The 13,666-nt window shown below is 48.2% G+C and overlaps 1 long non-coding RNA gene across 2 annotated transcripts in view; it reads left to right on the plus strand.

The window, feature by feature from the left end:
* The window catches only part of LOC135178061 (uncharacterized), a 156,003-nt gene that overhangs the window by 123,744 nt on the left and 18,593 nt on the right, over positions 1-13,666 (plus strand). For both annotated transcript variants that reach the window (XR_010303337.1, XR_010303336.1), the window contains exon 3: positions 13,589-13,655. This is a non-coding gene — a long non-coding RNA (uncharacterized LOC135178061). The remainder of the gene's footprint in view (positions 1-13,588; positions 13,656-13,666) is intronic.

Here is a 13,666-nt window from a genome sequence, read left to right on the forward strand (position 1 = left end):
ACCACAGCAGGGTGAAGGACATCTTGGACAGATGGAAGAATGGAGAGCAGATTCATAGAATGGTTTGGGTTGGTTCCAACCCTTGCTATGGGCAGAGACATCTACCACTAGACCAGGTTGCTCAAGGCCTTATCCAGCCTGGCCTCAAACATCTCCAGGGAAGGGGCATCCACAGCCTCCCTGGGCAACCTGATCCAGTGTCTCACCACCTTCACTAAACAATTTCTTCCTAATCTCCCCTCTTCCAGCTCAAAGCCTTTGTACCTCATCCTGTCACTCCAAGCCCTTGTCAAAAGTCCTTCCCCAGTTCTTCTGTAGCCCCTTCAGGTACTGGAAGGCTGCTCTAAGGTCTCCCTGGAGCCTTCTCTTATCCAGGCTGCACAGCTCCAGCTCTCCCAGCCTGTCCCCACAGGGCAGGTTCTCCCTCTTCTGACCATCTTCACCCCTCTCCAGCAGCTCCATGGCCCTGTTGTGCTGAGGGCACCAGAACTGGAGACAGTTTTGCAGGTGGGGTCTCAGCAGAGCAGAGGGGCAGAATCTCCTCCCTGTCCTGCTGCTCTCACAGCTTTGGATGCAGCCCAGCACACAGCTGCCTTCTGGGCTGCCAGTGACCATTGCTGGCTCATGGTGAATTTGTCATTAGCTGACACCCACAAGTCCTCCTCCAGGCTATTCCTGAGCCACTCCTCACCCAGCCTGGATCTGTGCTTGGGATTGCCACAAGCCAGCTGCAGGACCTTGCACTCAGCAACAAACCCAGGAGCAGAAGGACAGTGGACTAGAAAAGCCATGACAAAGGGCAGACATGAGCAAGAAGCTACAGAGAGTTAATTTTATGTCTACCAGGAGCACTTCATAAGCAGAATAAATTTTATTGACCTGTCTACGAATCCTAAAGCAGCTCTCAATTTCCATGCTTTGAAGGCACTGTGCTCATTGTTCCTGACCTCTCGGGTGCTGCAGACTATTGGATTTTACCCTCTGATTATTAGATCAACTTTCATGCTTTTCTCTCCTAGCTTCACAAGTAAACTTGTTTTCAAAGCTTCCCCTTACAGGCAGCATCTTCAATTCACCACTTGAACTGTCTCCTGTATTGCTTTGCTCTCTGCAGGCTTATTGCAGGCAAGACAGAGTGTTAGGGACAAAATCAGAGGCTGGGAAGAGTGACACACAAGTACCTTGGAGATCATCTACTCCAACCTCCCTGCCATGGTCAGGGGCACTTCTCAACTAGATTCAGCTGATCAAGGCCTCATCTAACCCAGCCTTGAACACACCCAGGGAGGAGGCATCCATGGCCTCCCTGGGCAGCCTATTCCAGAGTCTGGCCACTCTCCTACTGAAGAACTTCTTCCTCAGATCCAGTGTAACCCTGCTCTCCCTCATCTTCAAACCATTCCCCTTGTTCTGTCACTAGACACCCTTAGGAAAAATCCCTCTGCAGCCTTCCTGTAGGACCCCATCAGGTATTGGAAGGCAGCTATAAGTTCACCCTGGAGTCTTCTCCAGGCTGAACACCCCCAGCTCCCTCAACTTATCCTCATAGCAGAGGTGCTCCAGCCCTTGGAGCATCTTTGTGGCCGCCTCTGGACTCGCTCCAGCAGCTCCATGTCCCACTTCTGCTAGGGACACCAGAACTGGATGCAGTATTGGAGGTGAGGTCTCAGCAGAGCATAGTAAAGAGGCAGAACCTCCTCTCTTGCCCTGCTGGCCACACTCTTCTTGGTGCAGGCTAGGATGCAATGTGTTCACTGACCAGACTGAGAGCATGCCTGAAGACCTCTGAAGATCACCTAGTCCAGTTCTCCTGCTACAGCAGGGTCACCTACATTGGATTGCACAGGAACTCATTCAGATGGATTCTGAAAGTCTCCAGAGCCTCTGTGGGCAACCTGTTTAAATTAAAGAAGTTTCTCTTCATCTTGATGTGGAACTTCCTATGTTCTAGTTTGTGCCCATTGCCCCTTGTCCTATCACTGGGCACCACTGAAAGGAGCCTGGCACCATCCTCTTGATGACCTCCCCCCCTTTAGCATTGAGAAGATCCCCACTCAGTCTCCTCCAGGCTAAACATTCTCAGGTTTTCTTGTTGTCTTTGACATCTGTTGCCAGAATTAATTCCAGGCAAGCCTTGGTCCTCCCAAGTTTCTTTTAATTGCCCAATTCCTTTATCCATATTCTATAAACTTTCTTCTTCCTTTTGCCTTTTTCCAGATGCTCCTTGCTCAGCTATGCAGGTCTTCTGTTTCTTCTGCTTGATTTCTCACAAGGATGCACTGTTCTTGTGCTTCTTGGAAGTGATGCTTGAATACTAATGAGCCCTTTTGGTCCTCACTACCTTCTACATACTTAACATATGGGGTTTCTTCAAGTAGGTCATTGAAGAGCCCAAAGTTGGCTCTCCTGACATCCAGGTTTGCAATCCTAATATTGCTCTTCTTCTTCCATGTAGGATCCTGAACTCCACCCTCTCATGGTCAGTGCAGTCAGTGGTGCAGTCAATGGTGCCTCATAAGCACCCACAACAGTGTCACCACTTTGCAGTGCACTTGAGAGAGGATCCTGGTGTGTATTTGTAAGGTGGACATGATTAGAAGAATCATGAAGTGCATTTTGGCTTTGAAGAAGAGCACAGGGGCTGAAGTTTTGCTAGGGAGGTTTAGATATAAGATCAGGACAAATGCCTTTTGTGAAAGAGTGGTGTCCCTCACTCCAAGAAGGACATTGAGTTGCTGGAGCAGATCCAAAGAAAGGCAACTAGAGAAGCTGGTGAAGGGTCTGGAGAACAGGGCTGGTGAGGAGCAGCTGAGTGTTTAGTCTGAAGAAGAAGAGACTGAGGAGAGACCTCATTGCTCTCCCCAACTCCCTGAAAGGAGTTTGGAGTGAGGTGGGGGTTGGTCTCTTCTCCCCAGTATCAGGTGATAGAAAAAGTAGCCTCAAATTGTGCCAGGGGAGGGTTAGGTTGGAGATGAGGAAAAATGTCTGCTGCAAGAGTGGTCAGGGATTGGAGGAGGCTGCCTAGGGAGGTGGTGGAGTCACCATCCCTGGAGATGTTCAAGAAGCTGTAGATGTGGTGCTTCAGGACATGATTTGTTGGTCATGGTAGCTGGATTACTGTTGGAGTCGATGGTCTTGGAGGTCTTTTCCAGCCCTCATGATTCTTGGATCCATGTCAAGGGCAGTAGTTCTGACTTTGTAGCTTTTTGCCTTTGTTTACAGCTCACCTCCTTGGTAGATTTACAGCACAAATCCTCCTCTCCTCTGTGCTTTGGTCATGTGTTTCTCTTGATCAATATGTTAGGGTGAACTCTTCCTCCTCCTCCTCCTCTCAGAAGTGCACTCCTGGCCAGCAGGAGTGGCCAGCACTGGTTATTTAAAGAGCCTATGCATCAGCCTGCTCCTTCTGTGGAGGGAAAGGGGCACAGAGAGCACTGCTTGACTTGGCAGCTGGGTGATTTAGCAGCAAATCACCATAGAGAGCAGGCAGCTCTCTGTTTTTTACCAGCTGCATGTTTCAGGAGAGCTGAACACTGTCCTTTTTCTGCATGGCTGCCAGTGCGTTCACCACCGCCGGTACCTCCTACTGCCTCTCAGTGCCACTCAACTTGACCAGCATAACATCCTTGGAATAGAATTAATTTTGACTGAAGGCTTTGACAAATAGCAACACTGGATTTGTCTGGGTGTCTCTTCAGATATATCTTGCTTCTGAGTGTTCTGAGAGTCAGGTGGGTACCAGTTTAATGCAGCCACTTGTCAAAGCCAAAGGCTGCTGGGATATGGAGCACAAAGCATTGCTCCCATCCTTCAGTGTTCCCTTTGTTGGTCATTCCAGCAACCTTCCTGAGGTTTGGAAACAAGTCTGTAAGACAAGTGTAAAGGCTGAAGGGAAACCTTCTCACTCTCTACAACTCCATGGAAGAAGGATGTAGCCAGGCAGCAGTTGGGCTCTTCTCTCTAAGAACAAGTGATAGGAGTTGCACCAGGGAAGGTTTGGGTTGCGTTTTAGAAGCAGCTTGTTGACTGAAAGAGTTTTCTAATCCTGGAACAAGCTGAATCCTCATTCCTGGAGGTGTTTCAAAGGGGCAGAGCTGTGGTGCTGAGGGACGTGATTTAGCATTAGCTGTGTTAGAGTTAGGGAATGGATGGACTGGATGGTCTCGAAGGGCTTTTCCAGCTGAAATGATTCTGTGATTGTACAAGAGTTCATCCTTGTGTACACTGACCTTGGGGTGGTCCAAGACCACAGCCCTTCACATTATTCCTCTAATATTAATCATATCAGCAAGTACTCCAGCAATGACCTGTGTCCAGTGGACAGCAAATGGTGGGAATAGACATGTCACGGGATGAAACTTCTTTCTGAGTATTGCAAGAGGAGTGTTCCAAGACATCAGTTTTGATTTGCAAACTTCATGCTGGTTCCTGGCTGGAGATGTGATGTTGGTTGACCAGCTTCACTGAGAGCTTTTGTGAGAAGAGAGAGCAGCATAACTGGTGGAACTGTTGTCTCTACTCAGACCACAGTACACATATGGCTTGCTGGAAAATTGCACTTTGGAGCAGCTGTTAGCTGTGCTCTGTGCAGGCAGAACCATCCCCATGTTCTCTAGCTGCTAGGGCTTTATGCTGCTCTTAATAAAGGGATTGTTCCCTGGATAAGCATTCGGCTGAACCAAGGACATTACAGCATGGCTACTGGTAGTTTGCTCAGTAAATCAGTGTCTGCTTTTACATCCTACCGCAGAGCTGTTTGCACAGACCCTGCTCACTGTGGGGCTTTCAGAGCATAAAAGTCTTTCTGGTTCACAACCAGAGCACTCCTGACAAATTCACACAATGGTAGAATCATGGAATGGTCTGGGTTGAAGAGCCTGGCACCTTCATCCTGACACCCATCCCTCAGATATTTATAGACACTGATCAGGTCCTCTTTCAGCCTTCTCCTTTCCAGACTAAACAGCCCCAGGTCTCTCAGTCTTTCATGATAGCAGAGCTGTTCAAGTCCCCAGATCACCCTCACAGCCTCTGTTGGGCTCTCTCCAGCAGATCCCTGTCTCTCTTGAACTGGAAGGAGCCTAGGTCTAAAAAGATGTGTTTATATAATAGCAAAATAATATTTTTCCCAGGCAAGTTTCAGTTCTAAGTGCCCATTATTCGACGTGATTGGCTGCTGATCACCATGATCAATCTCCTAGTTAATCTCCATTGTCCTTCAACCATCACAGTGACATGGCTGGGCCATGCCAGCAGTCACAGATGCTTCATTAAGTAGTTAATTGGCAATAGCTGTAGGGGCAATTCACCATTTTCCAAAGAGATCAGATAGCACTTGAGGGTAAAATGTGCCCCTCCTCTGCCATCTTTCTGGGTCGTTGTGATTAAAGCATAATTAGGGGTCTCCATCTCCCTTCCAAACAATAATACAAACACGTTGGAGGCTTGTGAGTGCCAGAGGGTGTCTGGCACTTCAAAGCCATGTTTTCAGTAGTAGATGCATGAGTTTGATAGCCAGAATGAGTAGAATTTAGTAACAGAGGCCTTCAGGTACCTGAAGCGGGCTACAAGAACGCTGCAGAGGGACAGTTTCTGAAGGCCTGCAGTAACAGGCAGTGGTTTGAAATGAAGGAAAAGCAGACTGAGATTGATGTTAGGAACAAGTTCTGCACCCTGGGAGTGCTGGAACACTGCAATAGGGTGCCCAGAGAGGTGGTTGAGGCCCCATCCCTGGATATATTCAAGGTCAGGCTGGCCAAGGCTGTGAGCAACCTTATCTAGTGGAGGATGCCCCTGATGCCTGAAGGGGGTTTGGACTGCATGAGCTTTGGAAATCCCTTCCAACCCAAACCATTCTAGGATTCTATGAAATGGAGCTTAAGACTGTAGTGGGCATGGCACTCACCTTGAAAGGCTCAGGGGGTGTTCCCTTAAAATGTTGCTATAGAGAGACCCATAGCATGGGTGGAAGAGGTCAAACTGCTCAGGCAGAAGGGTTTGTTTCTCACTGCAGAGGCATTGGACTGGATGACCTTTGGAGGTCCCTTCCAACCCAAACCATTCTATGACTCTATCATTCTATGATGCATTTTTTACTTGAAGAGTTTCCACTCTGCCAGAGCTTTGTGTTCACAGATGAGTGGGACTGGACCATCCCAAAGGTGTGCTTGTAGTCAATGCTTAACTCCTCCTGGGTGAGCAGCACCTCAGCAGCTCCCTAGGAATGGATGTTGTCTAACCACTGTGAGAACCCTTGGGAGTGCTGAGCTGATGAGAACAGCTTTGTGCTTAGATTATAAATCAGTCTTCTTCCTTTTGGTTTGTTTTCAGTTTTGCCCTGATACACGTGCTGTCCTGTAGAAATAAGGCACCAAGGACTTCCTCTCCCATCAAAATTTCCTAGTCTACCACAGCACCTGTGCTACTCTGGCAGCAGTCATATGCCATAGCCTTGGCTGGATGCATAGAGGAGTTCACCTGTTCTTAGGCTGTAGGGAGGTGTCTCTCTTAAAGCTGAAAAGAGCAATCAGGGCCATTGAGGTTGGGCAGAGATGAATTTTTAGGAAGAACATGCCTGAGGAGCTCATTCAGCACTTGCTGTGTCTTGGAGAAAGCAGGATTTCTGTCTTTGAGTCATGGCCTCAGCTGCATTAAGCAGGGTGTGATTTTGCCTGCAAGAGTGCGAAGCACTATGGAGGTGTCCCTGCTGCCTGCAGCAGGGTTGGACAAGGTGACCCTTGGGAGTCCTTTTCAACCCAGTGCAATCTGTGAATCATGTGTGAATGCTTAGGTAGCAGGGCAGTCACCACTGTCTCATCAGCAGTGGATCCCTCAGGGGAGAGATTGGATAGCAGAGCTTGGTCTGACTGCTTGAGCACATGAGAAAAGTGTTTCCTGAGGACCCTGATTTTATTGCTACAGGCAGCACTGGCTGGATTTGCAGTCCAATAAATGATTGAGCTGGGTTGCTTTGCATGCCTGAGATGGGAGGTTCAGAATTGCCCTGGCAAAATGCAGGCTTTCTGTAACAAGCCATAGTCTGTTCTGGGTCACAAGAGAACTTTGCTTCAGAAAACAGTGCCAAAGCACCTGTTCAAAGAGGCCTGTCTGTGATGGATCCTGCTTCTGCTCACTAAAGATCTGCATCATTCCTGCACAGTCATCACAGAGTCTTTCTAATTCCAACTTTGAACTCTGGGGTGAGGAACCTACCTGAAATTCTGCTGTTTGTGGCAGTTGTTCTTGAGAGCCAGTTCAGGGAAGAGAAAGGTTCCCTTACTATAAAAAATCCAAATATGCCTTTCCTAGCTGAGTCACCTTGACATCACTGCTCTCATCTTCACAGTCACACAACACCAGCTTGGAAGGGACCCCAAAGGTCATCTGGTCCAGCCTTTCTAGGGCACAGTAATCGAAGTGACCTGGCCCAGCATTCTGTCAAGCTGAGTCTTCTAACTGTCCAGTAGAGAGAACTCCACTGCTTCCCTTGGGAAATTATTCCAATGTTTGACTGTTCTCAAGGGGCAACATTTTCTTCTGGAGTTCAATAGCAGTCTCTCCAGCAGAAACTTGTCCCCATCAACCCTTCTCTTTTCCATGGGCCTCCCTCAGCTTCAAACCATTCCCCCTTGTCCTGTCTCTAGACAAGCTTAGGAAAAGTCCCTCTGCAGCCTTCCCTGAGGATCCCTTCAGGTATTGGAAGGCAGCCCTAGGGTTCCCTTGGAGCCTTTTCTTCTCTGGGCTGAACACCCCCAGCTCTCTCAGCCTGTCCCCATAACAGAGGTGCTCCAGTCCTTGGATCATCTTTGTGGCCCCCTGTGGACTCACTCCAACAGCTCTGTGTCCTTCTTCTGTTGGGGACATCAGAACTGGATGCAGTATTTGAGGTGGGGTTCTCAACAGAGCAGAATAAAGAGGCAGAAACCTCTCTGTTGACCTGCAGGCCACACTCCTCTCAATGAACTGACTTCATCCTCTCCTGCTCTTTGTGACTTGTCATAAGTAGCCACAGCTTTGCATAACAACAGCATGCTTTTATCCACTACAAATTGTCACCAGTGCCCTCACAGGAAGCATTTGCTTTCAGAAAGCCATTCTAGGAATATCTTTGCTGCTCTATTATTACAGGTTTTATTTCTCTGTCGATTCACCTGTCTCAGGACACAGCCTTTAATTTCCAAGATATTCACATTTTCAGAGCAGAAAAATAAATGCTGCTCACTAACAGGCTGAAAGACAAAGGGCTAAAGTTCCTCCAAATTTATTAACTGCTCCTCAGCAGGCGATCAATAGACAGACACAGCCATCTGAAACGAGAGGGTATCAGTGAAAAGGAGGCAATGATCATGAAGAGAAGCAAACAGGCAGATTTAAATAGGAGCAGGAGGTCCTGCCTTAGTTCATTCAGCGCTCAGGCCTGTGGCTAGTTGTAAACACATGGAGCAGGGAAATGCTATCTCTGGTGTGCAAGCGTGGAGCAAAGCCTACACCACAGCTTGTCTTTTGCCTGTTCTGTGTGAGAAGACAGCACCTCTGAGAGGTGCACCTCAGTTGCATTTCCAGGCAGTTCTTCCTGAGGAGAGAGGAGCTGTACTTCAATTGGATTCCTGTTTCTCGGCTCTTGGCCCAAAGCTCCCCAGAAAGCAGGCGCTGGGACAGCAGCACGTATCAGAGCAATTGCCTTGGGTCCCAGTGGTTTGCTAGGATATTTGGTCTTAGGCAGGAGGAACCCCTGTGTGCATGAAGTGATATCGGTATGGCCTGCACTCTCATATTGCAAAACTGGTGTCTGTGCCTGCGGATCCCTCTGGGAGCGCGGAGCCCACTCGAAATGAGAAGCGATCTCCTGGCCGTGGCCTGTGTTTGCCTGCTGCTGGCTGTGTGGAGGTGCTGGCAGAGGCTTCCCTCTTCCCTGCCGCTGCCTCGTGTGAGGAGGTTAAACAAAAACGCAATAAAACTCTGGGCTGGGCATTTTTCACTGTAGCTCAGACAGACATTTTATTCATAGTAATTCCTTTATTTGTGTCATAAATCCTTCTTCCCTTTGTGCCCCTCAAGGAGATTAAAAGTAAGGGCATCACCTCTGCCATTGAGGCCTAGACCCCCGAGGCAAAGCGACGGTTCTGCTGCTTCTGCCCCTTCTCTCACCCACCTCTTCTTTGATGCCTCGTCCTCCCAGTGCATAGCTTGTCTTTACCTTTTCAACTTGAACACTGACCTCCTTCTGCAGCTACAAATAATCATCTCCTTTTCCCATCCTCCTAGCACTCCCTAGCAGGTGGTGTGCGCAGGGCAAGGAAAAAGAAAGGCAGAGAAGGCTCAGTGCTAACAGCAGAAAGGCAGCAAGGACACCTAAAGTCTTAATACATCTCGCCATTGTTTCTGAGAGCAGGGCACAATCTGCTGCACTCCTCCCTGTGCCAGCTCCTGGGAGCTGGGGACTGTAGAAGTGTCAGGCTCTCTTAATTTTGTTGGCTTTGTTTTGTTTTAACAAAATGATTTATTTGTTTATTTTTGTTCACTGTATTTGGTGATTGATTTATGTAATGATTTATTTATTTCAGCCAGCAAAAGCTGCAGAGCAATTTGTTTCTTAAAGACTTAAAACCAGAAGGTAAATAAAAAAAAAACAAATTGGATTCTTCTTATTAAAATCTCACAGAGGTTTTAGGCAGTTAAAGGATTTTTAGAGGGAAGGGGAAGCTGTTCATATTTATTCTCAGATGTTCTGGGCTCCTCAGAATGAAGGATGGCAGGCTGGCATCAGCAAAAGATGACATGAACAAGTTGCATTCTTGCTCTGCATTTATGTTTGTATGCCTGTAAAACGGGGGTGCAGTTTCTAGCAGAACACCTCTTTGTATCAGCAGTAATGTGGACTGTCAGATTCTTCCAGATAAATGTCAGCTCTTTTCCTTCACAGCTCTCTCTTGCCTGGAAGAAAAGCACTGTGAAAAGTGAACTAGAGGAGTGACAATGGCCTGGTTGTCACTGCCCCCCTGCAGTCCTGCTTACCCCTGGTGCGACATCCTCGCTGTGTCACGCTGCCTGGGGGTGAAGGGCAGGTAGCCCTGGGCTGTGCCTCTTACCACACGCACGTCCTTGTTGCAGACCCCTCTTCCAAACTGAGCAGTTAAGGTGCATATGCCAGGCAGCAGAAGATTTCCAGCCTCTAGATTTCCTTCTCTGGCCAAGGAGGGTGAGTTTGCTAGTTACACTTTGGGACCTGCTGATAGTCATCTATGGAGGGCTCTTTGTTTCAGATCAGTTCCGGGCTGTCCTCGGTTGATCTCAGACTTGTACTGCTTCATCCTAGCTCAAGATAAGCTTTGCTTCCTTCTCCCCTGGCTCTTCCCTTGCTGGTCAGATGAAGTGTGAGAGCTTTTGGGCTGTATTTGCTCTGCTGCCTGTGCAGTTTTGTTCATCCCACGATCCTCCCCTCTCTTTCACTGCCAGGCTGGGGCAGGCTGGTGGGAGAGGAACTGGGAGTCATATCCTGCCTCCTGGTCCCCTGGCCTTGCTCACAAACATTCCCACTGTGGTGTTACCAGTGGTCATGGTTCCCTTCAGTCTGGTATGAGGTCAGAGAAAGGCACCATGCTGAGGACAGCCCAGTACAGGAGTGCCTTTGTGTCCCAGCTATTTCCCTCCTCTCTCTGCAGACCACATCTACATCTACCTCCCTCCATCCTCCCAGACTTTTCTCATCTATCTTTGTCACACCCTCTCCTGTGCTGTATCTGGGGTCTGAGGGGTGCTTGGTTTTGTCCCAGCCTGCAAAGGGACGAGTGAAAGGGCTGCTTTTCCCATAATGACTTTTGGTGACTGTGGAGTCATTCTGGCTTCCAGAGGGTCTTTTGTGGCTCCTGGGAAGCCCGTCCGGGCACTCGCTCTCATGCTGCAGCTGTACAATGGGCCCTGCATGCCCTGGGTGGCACAGAGGTGTCTGCTGTCAGGGAGCCCAACAATCCTCCCAACCAGGCTGCCATTCCCAGGGGCCCCTGGCGCACAGATAGCAGCCGAAGGGCAGAGCCTCCTGGAAACCATCTTTTCTTGTTCTGCTGCCCATCTGCTTGGGAAGGTGATTGACAGCCGAAGGTTGTGGGGCCAGAGTCTCTGCTAATTGTCTGAGGCCCTTGCTCAAACATGGCTGCAGAAAGAGGAGGTCTCTGTAGGCAAGGGAAGAATGGGAACCTTTGTGAGGCCTGACACAGTAAATGCCACCTTTGTGAAAATTTAGACTTGCTGAGGTCAGATTTTAACAACGTGGGATGGTCCAGGCTTTTCCTCTTTCCTTTATCTCCAAAGGCTCCTCTTCCTCCTTTCTTTCTGCTTCATCAACAAGCATTGTTTCAGTCAGACTCACAGCCCCTTTCAGTGGCTTAGCCAAAGAAAAGCCATGGCACCCTCCTAAACGAGACTCTTTTGGGGGCTGCTATGGTTTCTTCCTCTCCTCCTTGTCTCACACGCTGTAAAGAATGCCTCTTGGTATTCTCAAGGGAACAGGAACATTTGCATATTAATTTAATTGTGTGTATTCATGCAAAACTACTCAACTAGCCACAGTTATTAAAATTAATTTGCAAAGGAAAGGCACTATTGTTTTTCCAGACAAGAGTTGTCAAAGCTTATGTTTTCCTGTGTGCTAAAAGCACCTTCTACTTGCTTACAGCCCTGATTGTCATTAGAGAGTGGCAGGAAAAACATAACAAGGCTCATTGGTGAAAAAGGTGATGAGGGAATATTCCAGGCAGACAAGAAGTGGAGGAAAGCCTCCAAGCAGGATTCTTCCTCCATGGCTCCTTTTCCTCTTCTCTGGTAAGGCCTCATCTGAAATATTGTGTCTGCTTCTGGGCTTCCCAGTTCTAAAAGGATAGAGTACTACTGGAGAGTCCAGCAGAAAGCTACCGAGATACTGAGGGGTCAGGAGCATCTACCTTATAAAGAGAGGCTGAGAGACCTGGGGCTGCTTAGCCTGGAGAAAAAAAGGTCATCAATGCTGACCAATATCTACAGAGTGAGTGTCAGGAGGATGGAGACAGTGGTGTCCAGTGACAGGACTGGGGACAGTAAACGCAAACTGAAACACAAGGGGTTGCACACAAACATAAGGAAAAGATATCTTCCTTGAGGCAATTCCAAACTCACCTGGATGTGTTTCCATGAGATTTATTCTGGGTGATTCTGCCATAGCAGGGGGTTGGACTAGATTCATAGATTCGTAGAATGGTTTGCATCAGAAGGGGCCTCAAAGATCACCTAGTTCTAACCCCACTGGCATTGGCCAGGACACCCTCCACTACAAAACCTCCAGGGAGGGGGCATCCACAACCTCCCTGGGCAACCTCTTCCAGTGTATCACCACTCTCACTCTAAAGAATGTCTCTCAATCTCCAGTCTCACTCTGCCCTCTTCCAGCCCAAAGCCACTACCTCTCATCCTGTTACTACAAGCCCTTGTCAAAAGTCCCTCCCCAGCAATGCTGCAGACCCTTCAGGTACTGGAAGGCTGCTCAAAGGTGTAAAGTGTATATATGTTAAGGTCTGGCAGGATCAGCTAGAAGTCAGTATATGTTGCTACTGAACGTGTGCAAGACCAAATCCTAAATGCCTTGCTGTGCCTGTACTTGTTAGCACTCTATAATTCCAAATACTATCACAGACTTGGCTACCAGCACACAGATATGTGCACAAAGCAGCAGAAGCTTTCCTGGAAATGTTGACAGTTCCATACATAATCCATGGATGTGACACGACCCCTGCCTGGTCTCCAAAGGTATTATCTGAACTATCACTGGCACAATATCTAAAGTAATTTAGTTCCAGGCCCTGTGCTGAAGCATAATACAGAGGTGCTTTTGAACAGTTGCTTCTGTGTCAGTGGTAATCAAACTGCCAGAGTGACCTTGGGGAGGTCACAACTGCTCCTTGATTTGGATGTAAAGCTTCCAGAGTGGTTTCTTATTGAATGATAGTTGTTGTTGTTGGGGGGGAAATACAAAAATTAATCTTGTATCCACAGTGTCCTTTAAAAGACATTGATGGGGGGGTCATAGAGATGCAGAATGTTTATTTAGTCCACAACCCTCTGGAAAGTCCCAGAGACTTTGAATTGCCTGGCCCTGGAAACTCCATGGGAGAGAGACAATTGAGATACACACATCAAAAATTCTGGTGTCTACAGTAGTCAGCCTGACAAAGTGCAGGGTGCTGAGCCTGACAAAGTGCAGGGTGCTGAGCCAGACTCAGTGAATTTTGCTCACTGGGGTAAGTTCATGCAAACTCTGTCAAAACAGAACATTTTGATTTCAGCAAATATCCAGATTCACAGATTCATAGAATGGGTTGGGTTGGGTTGAAAAGGTTCTTGAAGATCTGCTAGTTCCAACCCCCATGCTATGGGCAGGGTCATCTTCCACTAGACCAGGTTGCTCAATGCCTCCTCCAACCTGGCCTCCAACAACTCCAGGGAAGAGGCATCCACAACCTCCCTGGGCAACCTGTTCCAGTGTCTCACCACCCTCACTGTTCTCCAGACTAAATCTCCCCTCCTCAAACTTAAAGCCATTCCCTCTTGTCCTCTCATCCAGGTTCTTTGGATTGCATCTCTTCTCCTCTTGAGAGTTAAGATCAGCTGCAAGTTCTGGATGCTTCAAGGTAAGCCTCTC

The sequence above is a fragment of the Pogoniulus pusillus genome, chromosome 9 (assembly GCF_015220805.1).
Source record: "Pogoniulus pusillus isolate bPogPus1 chromosome 9, bPogPus1.pri, whole genome shotgun sequence".
Classification (NCBI taxonomy): Eukaryota; Metazoa; Chordata; class Aves; order Piciformes; family Lybiidae; genus Pogoniulus; species Pogoniulus pusillus.